Source organism: Cataglyphis hispanica, chromosome 17, assembly GCF_021464435.1.
Source record: "Cataglyphis hispanica isolate Lineage 1 chromosome 17, ULB_Chis1_1.0, whole genome shotgun sequence".
Lineage (NCBI taxonomy): Eukaryota > Metazoa > Arthropoda > Insecta > Hymenoptera > Formicidae > Cataglyphis > Cataglyphis hispanica.
Genome location: NC_065970.1, coordinates 1,907,852 through 1,925,797, shown reverse-complemented (window position 1 = coordinate 1,925,797; position 17,946 = coordinate 1,907,852). Strand labels below are relative to the sequence as shown.

The 17,946-nt window shown below is 39.1% G+C and overlaps 1 long non-coding RNA gene across 1 annotated transcript in view; it reads left to right on the top strand.

Annotated features, from left to right (window-relative positions):
- The window catches only part of LOC126855937 (uncharacterized), a 202,518-nt gene extending 197,163 nt beyond the window's left edge, over positions 1-5,355 (top strand). Inside the window, exon 3 of the long non-coding RNA XR_007688306.1 lies at positions 4,607-5,355. This is a non-coding gene — a long non-coding RNA (uncharacterized LOC126855937). The remainder of the gene's footprint in view (positions 1-4,606) is intronic.
- The last annotated feature ends 12,591 nt before the right edge of the window (positions 5,356-17,946 follow it).

The following is a 17,946-nucleotide window of genomic DNA, read 5'->3' as shown; positions in this document are numbered from 1 at the left end:
ATATGAATTGGCGCGTCCTCTAACTCTGCCCGTTGCATATCTTCGGCATCTGATGGCGCCTGAGTGATTGGCAATTATCGGCACTGTCACCGGATCACGGATATATAACACATATCGTCGAGAAAATTGTCGGTTCAACACGCACGCGCGCGCAATCATTCATATGTCGATACTCATCCGACAATTCATTACTGGAATCCCGTGTATAGAGATTACACGCTCTGACAAGCTCGATCGTTTCGACTAGAGGACTTCATGTTAACATTATTTATATCCGACGTGTTTGCAATCCTATAAAAACAGTCGTCTCAATGACCTGTTATGTCTACTAACAATCTTTCTTAATTCTTTGATCATTCACATGATTCTGACGAATCACATTAACGTTATACCTGTCCTCGAATTTTAGAAAACAATTAGAAAATTTTTTCCTTCTTTATTATCAATGCAGCTTTCTATTTATTCGACATATTTGTGATATAATCATGTTAACAAAACAAAAAGCATAAGTTATCGCTTTGTTTCTGCGCGACTGCCGAGTGACTCCCAGCTCTGCTATCTATTTCTGTCAGATATTTATAGCATAATTATTTTGTGGTACTACAAGCGCTTTAAGACGCAGAGAAAGTTGGTCGAGGAAGCTCCCGTCGAGTAGAAGGAGCCGCATCCGCAAACAGATGCTTCTTGCAAGAACTAAATGAATCGAGCGTGCACGCCTCTTCTTTGGCGAGTCCTCGAATATCACGTAAATCTGATCTCGATTTATTTGAAGACTTCCAGAAACTGAGTCACTTGGCTATCCCGAGTTAATATAAAAAGTTGCCGATCGAGACGAAATTATGTCGCTACGATCTTTCACGGGTGTCTCGCGGATTGCGCTAAATATCTCTCGGAAAGGGGGAACGAGAGAGGCAGAAAGTGGCAATGGGAAAAGAAGGGCCCCCCCCCCCTCTGAGGGAGGGAAGAAGTTCGGCGAGGTGGCTCTATGGGATGTTGAGGCTGTGCTTAGCCCGTGTCAGGAATGTAATTCACACGCCGCTGGCATTCCGTCACGTTCCATTCCGCTCGCGGCTTCGGCTTTTGTTGCAGGCGCGATGCGTTCCTCTCCGCGGCCTCTACCAACCCGTCCAACTCACGAAACACGGGAGACCACCACCTTTTCACCTACGTGCTTTGCCGAAGACGCGTCGCTTCACGACTACGACCGGTTAAGTACCGCGCGCGGCGAAAGTGTAGGTCTGCTTCCACCTTTTGGGATTCCGACTTTCATTATCCCGCCTTGCAAAAACCGACCGCTCGAGGACGCGCCTTGATGCCGATCGAGTTATGGCACGCGATCCTTGGTACGATTCCGCTGGCGGTTGCTCTTGTTCTCATTGAGGAATCTTTATTCAGGTATGACAGTAAAGTACAGTCCGTACTAAAATAGTATATCTTCGCTCAAAGAATTTTTAAATATAAATAATTATGTATATTTTATAAATATGCTTAAAGATAAAAAGTAATAACTTTCTTCTTTTTGCATATATTTCCACTCAGCTGGATTAAAATGCAAAAATTAAATGATTCATTTTTGTTTTTTTCTTCTTTTTGTTTCAATAATTACAAAACGTGTTGTCTTAGTTATATTCCAGATGGAATTATTTAATTTACTGTTTAACGAGTTCTTTCATATTTTCCATTATCTTGACAGCTAGTAATTTCTAACGTTTGCGACGCATAACATTACTTAGAAACTAGTTAACCGCGAGTGTCACCTGACAAGAAAAAGTCACTACTGCATTCCGCGCGGTTCTTCCTTCCAGAACCGCACCTTGCAACGAGTAGACACGGAGGAAGAGAGGCGGAGAAATGACATAAAACAGTGTTTATTACGACGTTACTCCAGTTTAGCAAATTACTTGCATGCTCCCTTAATCACAGCGTAATGCATGCTCTCTCGCCACATTCTTGTCTCGTGTAATACCGTCCGATGTGCAGATTACTTATATACTCTCGAGATTTACAGAAATCATGAAATAGGATAACAACTGGTCTTACGTTTCAACGTCTTGCAAATGCAAAATGTAGATGCAATTTGAATAAATATCTTCTAACTGGCCGATAAAAGCGCGAAAAATCACCCCTGAGGAGAATTCTTAATTTAAAATATTCAACAAACTTATAGTATCGTTTTGTTAAGCGTAATAGCTTTCAACAAACTGTGATTGAAGCGTCAAGAGAATTAAAAATAAAGCACACATATAATTTACTCATTTAAAAATAATAATCTAGAGCTTAAAGCTGTCCGAGCGAAATTCTTCACCAAATAACGAAGATGTTGCTTCATTATTGCACGAGACGGCACGAGATAGTACTTAATTCGGTGCTTCTCATAATATTCAATAATGAATAATTATATTATCGCAAATACACACACACAAAGATCGAATAATCCAGTCTCGAGCGTTCAAATTCCCGATGAGGACGCTCTCGGCCGTTCGTTTACCTGCCACTCGACTATGCCTTTCAACTTCCTCATCTTCCTTAGCAGTGTGCTCTTTGCATAACAGATAGACGAAGAATCGTCATGAAAAGAAAATCAAACTGCTTTTCCTGCAGAGATCCGGTTGTTCCTCGCTTTCACGGCCGATGCTGCTGACCTGTCGAGCAAAATCAACGTTGAAGAACAAACGAGGTCTCGGTAAAATTCTTCAGTAAATACGTCAGGCACGATACACACGCAAATAGATTTATTTAAAGATAGTGCTGTTATTATACATAGAAAGACATTTTCCATCCCTTGCATTTCGTCTCGGATCTTCTTTAACGAAAAGAAACGACCCGGAAACGTTTCGAGCAAACTGCTAAGTGGCTGTAAATGCGTTGAATACATTTCAATCTCAATTTTTGCAATTACTGCTTGTCAAGATAATCGTCATCGTCGGTGTTTCTGAGACAACCATCCCTGATGCAACCGTAAACTCGGAAACATTGCACGCTCGTATAATATAATAGAGAATAACATTGCTTCGTTTTATTATGATTATTATTGCTATTATCGTTAGTCCGGATAATATTTTTATGCTCGTCGCGTCGAAACTTTCTGGCTTTTTACCGACAATTTTCTCTTGACTCGCATTCGTTTCTTTTCTCTTTCCTTTTATGGAACGAAGTATAAACTCTAAAGAAAAAATTGCATATCTTACATAATTTACGCAAATTTTATTTATTTAATAGAGAATAACTTAATTATGCAACTATGTCTTCATTTCGATATATATTAAATTATTGTCAGATTTTATATATGATTACTAAAGTAACTGTACGCATCGTTAAACATAATTTTGTGTCTAATAATATTCGAGATAAAGTCTTGTCACGTGTTAGATGCAAAAAAGAATATTTCGTTGAGAGAGATGAAAATCAACTCGCAAAAGAAAGGAATATCATAATGAATTTTAAATTCCAAAGTGTGAATAGATACAAATTTATCATTGCAATCCGATCTAGAATTGACACACACACACACTCGAATTATTATTCAATCCTAATATTAATTCGTAATCGGCTATCTGAAATATGCTAGTCGGATTTTGCAAAGTTCTACTTCCACAAACCTCTCATACATTGCAGCACACGAAACTGAATCATGGCAGAAAGACCATTTAATTGCATGATTAATTAGCAATACGAAATTCTCGAGTGAAAGCTAAATAGATCCGAGACGAGTTCGCTTCCGTTGATGTTCATTATGATCCCTCATCGACATGATGATGCATCGTCGACGTATATACACATGAAATCTAACAATAAGGTGCACGTGTATTCGTTGTTTATTGTTTTGCTTGTAGGTATATCTGCGCGCATGTTAATTGAATAACATCGGAGGAGAATAGCTCGACCCAAACGTTACTAATCCGCTTTTCTAGGATCTGCGTACGGTTTTTGCTGTCCGTTCGTTACGATGTCCGTTTTCGAGTACGTATCCGCGGAAAATCGTCCCGGATAGTCGGCGTAAACTTTGATATCCAATATTACAGCCGCAGAATCCGTTTTACGCTCATAGTCGTATTAGCGTGCTTCTAATTGCTTAGAACGATAGTGAAATGCTCGATTCTGTACAACGCGCGATAATCGCATTTTCAAAAATGTTTAGAAACATTTTTAAAAGCAAAGTTTTTATATAAATACTATTTTTTTGAAAACTGAAAATTATTTAATTCGAACAATATTTTTTTATAATACCTGTCGCTATGATGATAGATGATAATATCAAATACATATAAAATTCTAAATTACCTTATTGATGTAAATATTGCAATCGAAAAATTATATAATTTAGTTCAATTATACATTGACATTGAGAATGCTATGACAGCACATAATAAATTTGCAAACATTATCAGTGCAAAATTTAAATAATTCTATAAATATATAGTACAATTTTAAATCTAAGACAGCATCCTCCATCGTTCATGTAGTCGTGATTGCGATATGGTCAGATGCTAAAGGCAATTTCAATCACGCAACACATCTCCCGATACTCACAATCTGCCACTTCTCTATATATCGAGTGATTTCCAGGGTATTGAAAAACGTGCATTCAACGTTACAATTTTTGCAGCCGCGAGAAGCAACATCTGCGCATTACGAAACACGATAAAATTACGACCAGACGGAGGATCTAGAGGAGAGAGATAGGATGGAGGAGGACGCGCGGAGCACGTGTCGGCCGAGTGATCGAGGCATTATTCGGACATGACCTCGATATCGGATGTTCATGCTTGACAAGGAATCCGGCGCAATTAGGCGAGAGAGCGAGCGGGGCCGAACGCATCGGCGGCAATTACTCCCGGCACTGCGGTTACACTATGCTACTCCGAGGGGAGAAATGCATAGCGAGACGAGATGAGAGGAGACGAGACGGGACGGGACGGGACGGGGACGGTCGAGCATCAAAACAGCCTCATTAAGGTCATTAGCGTTCGTCCGGCTGCAAAGGCTTTCGCGTAAGAGTAGCGGGTGCAGAGTCCGTGCATGCCTGTGCACATTGTGTCGTCAAAGGAACGCGTTCCGTTCCGCGTCTGCGAAACCTACCGTTTCACACGGCGCGCTGCCTGTTACGAAGCCCTGCGGACTGCATCTCGCACCGAGTCGCATTTGCACGGTGAAAGACGCGCCCGAAATGGCACGGGACCGTGCCGAGGAGATGAGATTTTCGCTAATTTCCATTCGAATCCTACCGTTGCGCAAAGTTCGCATTCCGCATTTGGGAGGAAATTATGGCCACTCTTACGGATAAATTGAGATGAAATGGTGCACACACATTGAGCGTCATATATATCTTAATGTTTAAATATTTGTGCATCACGGATCATAGCTACACCTCGTAATTAGACATTTTGCAAAAATGTTTTTTAATTAACTAATAAAAATATATAGTTATCCCCAAATATATAACTAATAAATTTTTGACGAATGTCCTAGAAAGAAGAATGCTTTCCTTATGTGTTCTCGATTTAGGGAATAAGTTATTATGAAGAAATATAATAATATAATAATTGCGTTTTTGCTGTTTTATTGATGCATGACAAAATTAAATGGAATATAAAACGAGCACGCGAGTTGGATATTTTTTACTGGAAGTATTTATTTCAAAAATCTGTCAATTTTTATGTGTAATTAATTTCTGATGATCAAACTAGAAAGTGATTGAAACGGCTCGTTTTATTTAAGGATGTAAACAGAAATTGTATAATATCATATGTGATGATAAACGGAGCGTTATACGTGACTATAAAAAATCCATTTGCTCAATTTTATATCATTTCAGGTAATGCATGTACTAATATCCTAATAAACTGATTAATGTTTCAAAGTTCTTGTCCATCTGGGATATATATATAATCATAATAAGTAATAAGTAATACTTCACTTTTTTTAATATAATATTTTGGTTAAAAAGAAATTCAAATAATATTTATTATACGTTTTGCTTGATTTCTCTTTTAGTCCAAATATTATATATATCAAGTAGACTGTAAACAATTGCATTATAAAAGATAATTAAAAATTACTTTACTTAATAAAAATTTATTCTTATTAAATAGTCTCATCCGCGTTTAGCAACTAATACTGCAAACTGTAATATAATATATTAATTCGTAGATGCTTTAATGTGATGATGAGTTTTTTTGTTTCATGAATTTACTCACGCAGCGAGGCGAGTTTATAAAATTAGAATGAAAAGGCCTGTGTGTTCATTGTGCAATCAATTTCTCGCACAATGATTACAATGCCGATACGGCTAAACTATTTTATTGCGACTCTTCATGAAACTATTTTATGATTTACTATTCTAGTGTTGTTATACAATAAAAACAATAAAATATAATCAATTGCAATAAATCTTAAATAAAAAGATGAATTAATAAATGTCTGTTTTGTTTATTTAAAAAGAATCGCATGTAATTTAATTCAAAATAACAAAATTTTTATAATATGTCTGTGCATGATATAATATAATATATAAAATAAAATTCTTAGTCTTATAGATATATATAATATTTCTAAAATTAAATCAGTGATGAGAAAAGAAATTTGTACAAGGTGCAAAAGGATGATTTCCAAGTTGAAGACGTTGTTGAGTGTGAAAAGGGCTATCAAAAAGGACAGCGAGCGTTTGTCCAGAATGAGGAATGTCGGAATTACGGGACGGGTGTTCCGGAGGGGGAGATACTGTTACGGGCGAATAACGAGGTATATTACCGCTTCAAGGCAGGTAGGTACAGCATTTAACGGCGCGTCGTCTCCGCGCCGTGAGTTTCGTACGCGGACGAGAGAGACCCACGTTTCTGTCGTGTCATAAATTCCAAATTCCGCCGCGCTCTCGCCGTGTCTCGTCATCGTACTCTTGCCTGCCTTCCGTGACGCTAACTTTCATACGGCCACAGAAATCCGAAACTCGGGACTGTATCGCGTTCGCGCTCGGGATGCTGTCCGTTCGTTCGTTCGTCCGCATCGCGTTGCAGCTCGGAGTCTCTCTGGGGGACCCGATCGTTACTCACGTCTCGCACGAATAACGCGTGCGAGTCGACTCGTTACGCCGAAATACGCGCACCGAAAGACGTGACGTATGACACAGCGCGGTCCGCACGAACGGTCCATATATCCGTCGGAGACGAGCCGTTAATTGTAGCCCCCTCACCCCTCCCTCCCTCCCCTCCCTCCCCCCGTGTCACCCTTGAACCCGGGATAGGGCCGCGGAACTCGCTTACGAATCGAACGCCTGGAAATCGCGGCTGCGTGACACATCAACCTGGTATAAATATACGCCCGTGATTGTTTTAAATCACAGATGCGTTATAAATTATCCCTTGGATTTTTTTTTCAGATCGGATATTTATCGTATGAACGAGATCTGTTTCTGATGAATAGAAAAATATTTCGACTGCGGTTTTTTTTTTTTTTTGAAACTTAATTAATTTGATGAAACGAGAATTTGGTATTTGATGTTTAATTAAAAATGTCTGCTATATCGAATTATTTTTCGCGTAATAATGATACGCCAAAGTAAATTTTAAGCGATAGCTTCCGAACTGTTATTTCCGATCACATACAGCTTCATCCGATTAAAATCCGATATTTATTTAACAAGGATCACATTCGATAGCGTACAGCCGAGAAAGAGAGTCAAGTTTGATAGAGGGAACGTAACAACGTTCGCCTCCGATATAAATTGCTCGGGTAAATCGTGTTTCGACTCGAAGTAATTCGCGCGGACACGTTTGGTACGTTCTGGCTCGTCCCAGCGAACGAAACCGTTTCGAACGGTCCAGAACGATAACCATACGTCAGGCGGAAGCGTCGCTACCAGACGATCGAAAGGTGAGAGAAAGAGAGAGAAGGAGAGATAGAGATGCGAGAGAATTCCATTTGGGTTCATGGCGAATATCTCTCTCTCTCTCTCTCTCTCTCGCCGACGCGTACGTTTCACGTTCGCGCGTAACGTGCGGGTTATGCGGCCTCGTGGGATTCGGTAGCGAACGTTTCCTATCGTTTCGCATCGAAAACGCCGAGGTCGAGGAGCGACGCGTCCCGTCTTGCAAGCCGAATACAAATGTGCGCCGACGATAGAACCGGGGGGTGGGGGAGGGAGACGCTCCGAAAATTCAGACATATTTGTTACGCACGACCGCGCCGCCCATAATAATGCAGCGCGAATCTAATCTCTGGGGTCCTATCGCTGATATACCGGCGCGTCCCTTCGACCATGATTCGTGGCCCCGGCTTTTGGCCGGGGGATTTCGGATTTCGTGGCACGACCGAGGGCGAAACGCTTCGTAATTTCCTTAGCGCGATGTATATCGCCGTGATTAGTTTCCCTAACTGTCTCGGATGAGAATTTTAAAAGAGTTTTGCTTTATTGGATGCATCTCTCTTTTTTCCCCTTATATATTGTGTGATCGAAACGAATAGATAATGTCAATTATTTTGCACTTTATCTTATCACACTCTCTCTCTCTCTCTCTCTCTCTCACATAACCCTCTAAAAAAAAAATTATTTTATAGGATAATTATTACATTATTATTAAATCGTATATAAAAATAATCCATTTAACATACATGTGCAACGATATAATATTTATGAAAAAAAATAATTTTTCTTGAATTTTTTCTTGACTCCTTGAATTTTTTTAAATTAAAAATAATTTTTCACGATTCTCTCGCTCTCTTTTTTTTTCTCTCGTTGTAATTATACTCGAGTACAAATAAGTCTTCATTCTAAATGATGTTGTTCTTAATGAATTTAACCCATGGGGTCAATGAAATGAAATATTTTTACATGCATCATCAGCAGTCATAAATATGAGAATCATATTCAGTAGAAGTGGTGTCAGGGAGAGCGCAAGAGAAACAAGTCTCAATGATAACAGCTACATTTTATACTTACTAATTACATAAAGACGCTTGATGCTATTCCTAGTATCAATCGAGCATTCTCTAAAATAAGGTCGCCGACCTTCTCTCGTTCTATCTTGAGAATCTCGCGGAAGGTCGGCTGTTTCGGCCGCTATTTGCGTCCCTGCCAAAGTCATTCCGATCCGTCTCGTTATTCCAGCCACGTTGACTTACTTGTTTGCGCAAATTAATGTCTCGATACTATCGGCCGTGGCAGGTTTAATGTCGCATAACGAGTAACCACCGAGTCGCGCATAGGTTAAAAATAACAGTACGAATTTAAAGTGTCGCATTACCCCGAGCGAATGACTGACGCGCATAAACGAGCTTCAACGTTCTACGACAGGAGTCTCAAACATGTGGATCACATCGTGACTTGTCTTCTCTAAGAAACGCGACGTATCGGTATCCTACTATAATTTGAATCTATGCTTCATAGAAGTGTTCAAAATTTTATCTTCGTTTAAACTTACAAGTACTTCTTTGTACTTATCTTGTATAAAAATATAGAGCAGATTTTTATTTTATTGTATTATTTACAGAGAGGTGTATAAATAAAGTAACGCGATGTAGAGACGTCATGTATAAGTTGCAAATGTTGCGCGATAATCATATGCAAAGCCGTTCGTACCGCGAACGAATTTAACGACAGAATTTTTCTGACGCGGCGCATCCCGTTTGCCTTGATACAAGTTTAATCATATTCACGCGCCGCTCGTGTATATGTATATATATATATATATATATATATATATATATATATATATATATATATATATATATATATTAACGAGACACGACCCGCCCGTCGTATTTAATATTTACCTGAGGATCATTTCCGCTCGTTTAATTAAAGCGTACCAGCCACCACTTTCTTCCTACAGCCACGATCGACTCCCAGGATTCACACGAACGGTATTTACTGAGCGTGATTCGCAACGAAATTAAATCGGTACGTCCAATCTACCTCTCCCCTTTGCTATTACCCTTTCACCCCCCTTTGTTGCCGTAGGATATTTTCTTCTTCAACCTTTCAAATCAAAGAGCAAAAAATCTCCATAATTTATTTTTCATCTTCTCTTCGTAAACTATTTTTACAAATAATTACATACGTCATAGGGTTAAAAATTTGTTTCTTCTCTAAATCGCTTTTAACATTCAAAATAAATTTTATATATATTTTATCACTCACATTAACGTATGCGTTTTCTTTGGAATGACAAAATGAATTTAGAATGTTATTTTCATTATTTGAATTTTGGAAAATTTTTGCGACATAGACACAGCTTGATATGTGACAATGAACTGTCCGGTATTGTCCGATACGATCAGCTGATGAGAACGGTATATTGCTCGCGTGAACGAGCAAGCGTGATAGAAAATCGTTGTAACTACTTACCGATTCGCCGCTTTTGCAGATTGAGCAAAGGCACGACACAGCGACACACATGTATACACACACGATGCTATTGATGTACTGACGTCTCCATAGAATGTTGTTATTTCATTGTTGTCATTTCAAGATCAAACATGTTATTCGCCTTTTTATTCATATTTTTCGTCGTTTTTGACTTTTTTCTTGACTTTATGTTTTCGTCTTAGCAAACTGAAGTGAATATGATACCATATTGCTTTATGTATTTTAATAAAAAAATTAATAGATTAATGAAATAATGAAAAATATTGATTAATGAATTAATGAAAAATTAAAAATAGAAATTTTATCATGATAATGGTATTTTTATAAAAATAAATTTTCTCTCTTGTGATTTTGTAAACAATTATATCGATATTATAAAACTTAGAATTGCGTATATCTAGAAATAAGTTTCAATTGTTCCATCATTGAAGCACTTTCATAAAGCAAACATGATGTTAATGCGATTAATCTGACTCCCAGTCGGTCGCAAATAAACTGATTTATTCGTCGACAGGTACGAAATTTTAATTGCGCGAAAGCTTCGATTTAATTAAAAGTCGAGAGACCGATGGGTGTGCGCTCGGTCCGGAAGCGCTTATCGCGACTACAGGCGAAAAGGATAGCGGTGGCAAACGGCACGAGGGAGAAAGGGAGATAGGGACAAGAGGAAGAAGTGGAGTTGATCGATAAATGGGAGGGTAAGAGGGGCCGCGATAGACGGACGGGCCGCGAGCTTTATCCGAACGTTCCAATTACCGGGTTCAGATCGCGGATCTCCCAGTTCATTTGTATATACACGGAGGGTTCGCGAAGCAGAACGGAAGACACACGCGAACGCAAACGTGTACGCGAACCGCGCGGGAGATAGCATCGGACGGGAGCCGAGCCGTGTAATTGATTCAAGGGTAAAACAATGAGCCTCTATGTGGAACCGTGCTGCATGCACCGCACCTTGACCGAAAGGTACGACCAAATTGCGAGAACATTTACAGCAGGGAGGGTGTAAGAGGGTGTAATCTATTACGTGAAAGCGCATAAATGAATAGTTGGAAAATCAACAACTCGGAAAAAAAAGATCGACGAGCGAGATTTAATGAGTAAATTTTTTTTTTTATATATTGGCATAAATAATTATTTCTTGACGTCATTACATATTTTACGTATAACGAAACTTTTAGACAGCGGATATGACGAGACATTTTCCATATATTACAGACGCGCCAGAAAAAGAGCCAAAAAAGGCAGGAAAAAGCGCGTTTCGTTATTTAGCCATTGACGTTGAGCGTCTGGTTTCATGTACGTGCAATGGATGCAAATAGAGATGCAACGCGCGCGTCAGCCGGACAAAGCGGATAGAGCGTTAGGTAGGACAAAGCGAACAAAAAGAAAGAAGAGAAATGGAGTCGAAAGGGAGAGGGACTCTTTTATTATAATAATCTGCGGTGCCCACGCGACGTGCAGCCGAAAACATATCCCGCGCTCTTATTTTTCTCTCTCTGCACCTGCTACCTTTACCTTTCATCATGTGCACAATCCCAATGACTGTCGGGGATGCATTTCATCTTTTTCAGACACAAAACTGCAAATTCAGATTTTCACATTTTAACAATTGTATGAGAGAAAAAGATTTTAATCCTTTGCTTCTTTTTTCATATTTTTTATGTATAAAGTTGTTATATATGTATGTATAAAAGAAATATTTCTTGATCTTATATATATAATTATTATAACTTCTTAAAACGTGTCGGTTCTGCTTTACATAATTTCACAATTTAATTTTATCCGTTATTTACAAATTATTTTCATTATATTTCTTCCTTATCATCTCGAAAGACTCCGCAAAATAGCAGATGCTCGGTGTTACGTGAGGACGCCGATCGAAAGACTCGCGTGTATCGTCGTAGTAGCGTTTCCAGTTTCATCGAACGTCTGCTATAAGCGATAAAAAGCGCTGTGTGATGTATCACGCGTGCTAGGAAGAGCATCTCCCATAACGTCTCTCTTCATTAATCCAAACCTCGCCTTTTACACCGACCCGCCCATACGATCCTATATCCATCTCTTCCTACCTCTTAGCTGTTGTTGCAAATGACTTCGCGGCAGTTTCGCTTCTTCAAAGTGTGCAAGAAGAAATTGCCCCATCCGGTTCACTTGTATAAACGTCCAGTCCATTAATAAAGACGCACGACGACGACATCGTTATCTGCTTGTGTTGAAATGTTACAATGCGTCGCGGTTATCCATTGTACAATATTGTTTTTGCAGCTATAGAGCCTTTATAAAAAATTTCCTATGTGAGAATAGACACGCGTGAACAAAGCAGTTAATAATAATTTACAATTTTGTCTTTCAATCATATTTAATCGATTTTATAATTTTCTGAATAAACATCTAACGCACGATGTTGTTTAAATATTTTTATTTTATTTTATTTTTTTTTTTTAAATAATTCGACGACTCAATAGTCGTTTGTCAACGTCATCGTTCTTCAAACTCGCACGTTACGCGATGCTAACAATAATAATTTCACTCCTTAATGTCCGCAAGAGCAGCAGATCGCTGCACGTTTTGTCCTCCGCGGACACAAACGGCCGATCAAGGCACTGGTGACACGCCAATTGATGAAGACACACGCCAACGTAACTTGTCCGCATTAAACATTGTAATCCACCACGGTGATATATCGAGCTCGCGGCCCGAGAGGTCGAGAGCACGCGCTATTACGTAGAACATGCAGCACAAATCACTTTCGTTCCGCAAAATTTCTTTTGTCACGCTCGCGACGACTCGCTGCAAGATGCTCGCGCGTATAAAAGCGCATAGATTTTTTGCGTAAAATTGCGTTCTATCGACGACACTGTTGCGCATCATTATACTGCGCTTCGCGAGATGCACATCAGTCTCCTACGTCACTTATTTTATCCATTTAAACCACGAAGACGTGACGTAAAAGTCAAGCTTATCACCATCCATCCCTTCTTCTCTCGTTCCACGTCTCGCGATTTTATCGCGCTATTAATTCGTTTATGTATGTCTCGTCTTTTAGTTTTCCCCGTTGCTTCTACGACACCTATTTTATTCAATCTCGCGGTATTTCTCTCTCTCTTACGCTTTGATATCGTTCGTTCTGAACCTTCCAAATTTCATTAATTCGAGAACGCCAAAGCGACAGACGTTAAACGTAGTTGGGCACGCGACGCTCGCGCAAATCGGATTACGCGTACACAAGAAATTTCTGCTTGTAGCCGAGGAAATTTACTTTGGGAAAATTGTGATGATAAACGTGATTATGAATACCAGCACGAACATATGTATTTCGGTATCCTCCTCTATGCCTTTGTTGTCTAGTCAAAAGCTGGGAATAATCATATTTTACTTGTAACTTTACTATATATATATATATATATATATATATATATATATATATATATATATATTGTTTGATGTCAATTAAAATTAGGCCATTAAAAATAGCAATCATTTAAGTACAGAATTATTATTTAGGTACAGAAATTTTTTAAGAGAATCACCATTATCGTGTATGTAGAACAAAATTAATTACAATGAAACTAGACATGGAAAGTAATTTATGAAAACATGAATCTTACAGAGACTCAGAAACTTTGTCCATTAGGTTTGTCGGTTGAATTTTGCAATCTTGGAGAATAAAATATTAATGATTTCGTAGCTGAGCTGGGAGATGGAGAAGTTGAATGAACTCTCAGCATGCACCACGAATCATGTATATCCTTCATTATGCTCGGTCTTACCTTGAACTCTAACCATGCTGGATAGCATGCGAGTCGCTTTCAGTCGATTTCAAGTGAACGAGGTCGCACGTAAGAAATTCCGCCGTTATGAATTGATAGCCACGCTGCAACGTGACACCAAGTGCTGTCACGTGCGAGAGAGAGCCACGAGGCTCCGCTCGAAATTTTCTTCCGTGTAGGTAAGGTTAACGGCCTTTCGTGTGTTTTATTGCTTCCTTTTGACACGCTTCCTTCGTCGCTCGTGACAGTTCCTTTGTACTTTCCGGAGCTACAGCGTCAGAATAAAGTCATTTATTCTCGAAATGACGGAAGCCATTCTTTGTAATGAATTTAAATAACGCTTGAGCACAAAGTATTGTCATATACTCTTCTCATTTACTCTTCTCTCACTGAAGATTCTAAAAATGTATTTCTCTCGTTATTGCGTTTCACAGTCTCTCGATATTTCGTATCACTGTATTGTGTGCGTATTCTGTAATTAATATTTCAATCAAGTCACAAGATAATTAAGAAGGAGCTATCAAATTATTCGAAAATGTTGATTAATACGCTTTAAATTTAATCATAATACAAGCGTATCGGCACGGATATTAAGTTTCATAAAGAAATTCGCGTCCCAAGCGAATGCAGAGAAAAGTTTGCAGCATCCAGAGCGACCATAACACAACGAAAGAGAGTACGGACTTGCCAAATCGTCGCGTGCGAGATTACACGGATAATCCGAGCGCAAGCACTCATCTGTGGAAGAGCGACACAACGAGTATAACTGTTTAAACTCGGATTTTTTGCGAGTCTCTGAATTTTCAGTGAAGTGTAGTTTTCTCTACGTGCTGAAATTTTCTATTTCCAGCTCTTTTCCCATATTCGTACGAATCTCAGATCTTTTCGCGGAGAAGACGCGCGTAGAAAACTCTAGAAGGAAGGTAATGCACCTCTCGCAGTTGATATATGAGTATAACATCTTCTACATATTTTTTATAGCATCAATAACGCGACATTATTAAAAGCATTCATAAGGATAATGAATTCGATCGAGCTTTGTGGATCAGTAGTTACAGGTTTGTTTTTTTTTTTTTTTTTCACAAATGCACGTATCAACGTTAACATCGTTAAATTAATGATATGGCCGTTGTAAATACGAATCTAAATTTCTACTCGAGTAATATTACGGCACCGGCAGCGATTTCGCAGGTAGCACCCCATCCGCGGAGGTGACAATCGAGAACGGCCTGAAACGTCCTCGTTTATCATGCCGCGCGCATAAATAAAGTATAAAGCCGAACGGGCAAGGTGCGCGTCGCGTTAAATAAAAGATGCGAATGCATGCCGAATAACTATGCGGTTTTAAATTCTCGTAATGAAATCGTAAAGCACGCAGACAGAATTCACTTTATGGCCGGTTTAAGCGCCAGTTAGATAAAGAAGAGAAGAGAGAAGAGAAAGGACGAGACTACGGCTCGTATAAATTTATACACACTTAAAGCGGATCTCTTCTGGTTGTTTCGATAAATATATCGCTCGCTTTTGCGACTCGGTATTCCCATGACTCTCTTAGGATCCGCTACAAGTACTTGTGATAACGTTTATGAGCCAGCGTTTTAAGGGTCTCCCGCTCAAGTCGCAATTATATATATTAAAATCTTTCGCGTATATAAAAAAGATAAAAATTACGAAAATATATATCTCCGTCATTATTGTTATATATATGTATATATAAAAAATTTGCGACCCTTGTTTAATTATTTCAAATTTGTCTGATGGAATATTCGGAATTTAGAATTCATTTGAAAGTATATTAAACGGTAAAAGTTATAGACTTGAGTCGATCCATTAGCTCAGTTCGTTGGAACATCGTGCTAAGTTATTGACTTGAATTTATTATCCTTTAATGGGAACAAATAATTTATACATATATGTATAATTGAAATAGTTAAATAATGATCGTAAATTTTCTAAAAAGAAGCACTTGCATATTCGGTGGGCAGACACGCGTTCACGCTAGGATGTCAGATGCATATACAAATAAGCGGCGACAAAGCAAAAATGACGCGAAGAGGAAGAGAATGGACGATAAAGAGGGCAGGTGTTTTTGCGATCGCTAAGGTGGACGTTGACTTAAGGCGTTGTTGTTCGGGAGGCTCTTAGCGACCTTCGCCACTGTCGCGTCGTCGGTGTCGGACATCCTCGTCTCTCTCTCTCTCTCTCTCTTTCTCATGGACCGGTTGTTTCACCGATCTCCTCGGATCTTCTCACACCTGGTTACGTTTACCTGCCTGTCTATACCTAGGCAGTTGTCTCGTTCGTCTCGATTCTCTCGCCGCGCTCGTACGTTTTCTCTTTCGTTCTTCCTCCTCTCTTCCTATCTCTTACGATCCTTGCCCCGGCTATCTGTCTTGTCTCGTCTTTCTCTTTCTGTCCCTTCTCGCCTCCGTTTCGCCGTCGCATCTCCTTACTTTCCGAGCAGCGATCGACACGAAGGTCTGTACATTTTTCCCTTTCTTCTCGTTTTCATCCTTTTTATCGTGTATTCTCGTGCTCTTCTTCTCGTCCCGTTCTCCGCGGCTCATTATGCAGAAATATGCACCGGTGAACCGATTGCGGCGAACCGTATTGGCGGAAAGAGATTTTTCGAACTTTCTCGTCGGCAAACGATTGCGGTAACAATCAGCTCCACCGCATGATCGATCACGGTCAAATTCGCTCTCGCTCGCGGTATCGTGTGATCAGCGATATTTTTCGAGGCGATGCGGTGATTCGACGAAGGCGTGGGTGTGTTACACGAGCTCGATTCACGGCTTCGCCTTGCAGCGACGAATCACGAGATACCGATAGAATTTTCTCGTAATCGCCGCGATTTGCATTTCTCGGCGAGAAAAGATTGATACATTCTTTATATCTCTCGATTCTCTCACTGATTGAAAATTATCTTCCATTGTGATTGTCGATGGTTTTCACTCTTCCGATGTATCGAGCGAAAAGCGCGAAGTGGGAAATAACGCTCGGAAATATATCGATACATTGAAAATGATATAGAAATAAGGACGCTGCTGAAAAGATACATTTGAAAATAGTATCTTGATACATAAAGAAATGTATTTTAAAGATTCAGTTTCGCGATTTAAAGCGATGATAAAAATAATATTGATCGTTATCGCCTTTTGTTACTATGAAAATATAAATTTGTAAATGAAGGAATTGGCAAAACATCCTGAATCAATCAGCAATGTAGGTACGGCAAAAAGATTATTTTTTTTATACCTACGAGACGTGATATGCACGCGTAACAGATAGGTTTCTTGCTACAATGTCCCGTCGTAGATATTTTACGCGTAGAGTTTCAATTTTCTCGATATCGATGAAATCTACGTAATCTTTTCAATTTGCATTCCTTTATATCGAGAAAAGCAATTTTCCACTCTGTCCAGTTCTGTCCTATAATTGGAGATTCCCACCAACGTGATTGCCAAGGATAACATCATTCCTACGCGTTCGCGCGCCAGAATGAGTCGCCAGATATTAATTTATAATGTATATTGCGCGAGAGATTCTTCTGCGATGTTTCTAATAACATCAAGAGTCCCACGAACGTCGATTACATATCAAAGATTTACGTTTAATTTATATCATGTAACACGTAAAGATAAATAGAAAAATTTTTAAATCATTATTTGAAATGTCATACATATTTATACATTATCATAAATATATTCGATGGATAAATTTTTTTTTTCGAATTTTTTTTTCTCGACACAGTCACGTTAGAGTTACATTACATATCATAATGAAAAGAATATATAATTTAGAACGGTATGG